Below are 471 nucleotides of genomic sequence, written 5' to 3' on the forward strand. Positions count from 1 at the left end.
TTGAGTTAACTTTTGGAGGAAGAAGGAAGTGGAGAGAAGATTCAGCCTATAAGCTTAGTGGAAACCGTTTGAAATGTCCTTGCTGAAGGAAATTACATAGAAAACCCTATATGCGGAACAATAAGTGTCTGATCGTTACTCATTGCCCAGTTGCATAAAATAGTGGCAACCATTTTTTTATTTTTCAACAAAGCTACCGATTCAAATTCAGATGAAAAAAAAATCAAATTTGTTCTATTTTTCTCTCAGAATTCAGCTGACACTAACGATTCTACACACAGGGGGACAGAAGGGGACATGTGACTGCAGGCATCGTTAGGACTTCTAAAACGTATTGGCTGCAGCACTCTCGGTGGTTTCAATGCAGGGGCTATATACAAGCGAAATACGGGTCTCTGTGAGATGGCAAGAAATCGTTTTAAGTTGCCTAAATTTCTGCAAAGGTTAAACTTGTATACATGTGCTTATATA

Source organism: Penaeus monodon, chromosome 30 (assembly GCF_015228065.2).
Source record: "Penaeus monodon isolate SGIC_2016 chromosome 30, NSTDA_Pmon_1, whole genome shotgun sequence".
Lineage (NCBI taxonomy): Eukaryota > Metazoa > Arthropoda > Malacostraca > Decapoda > Penaeidae > Penaeus > Penaeus monodon.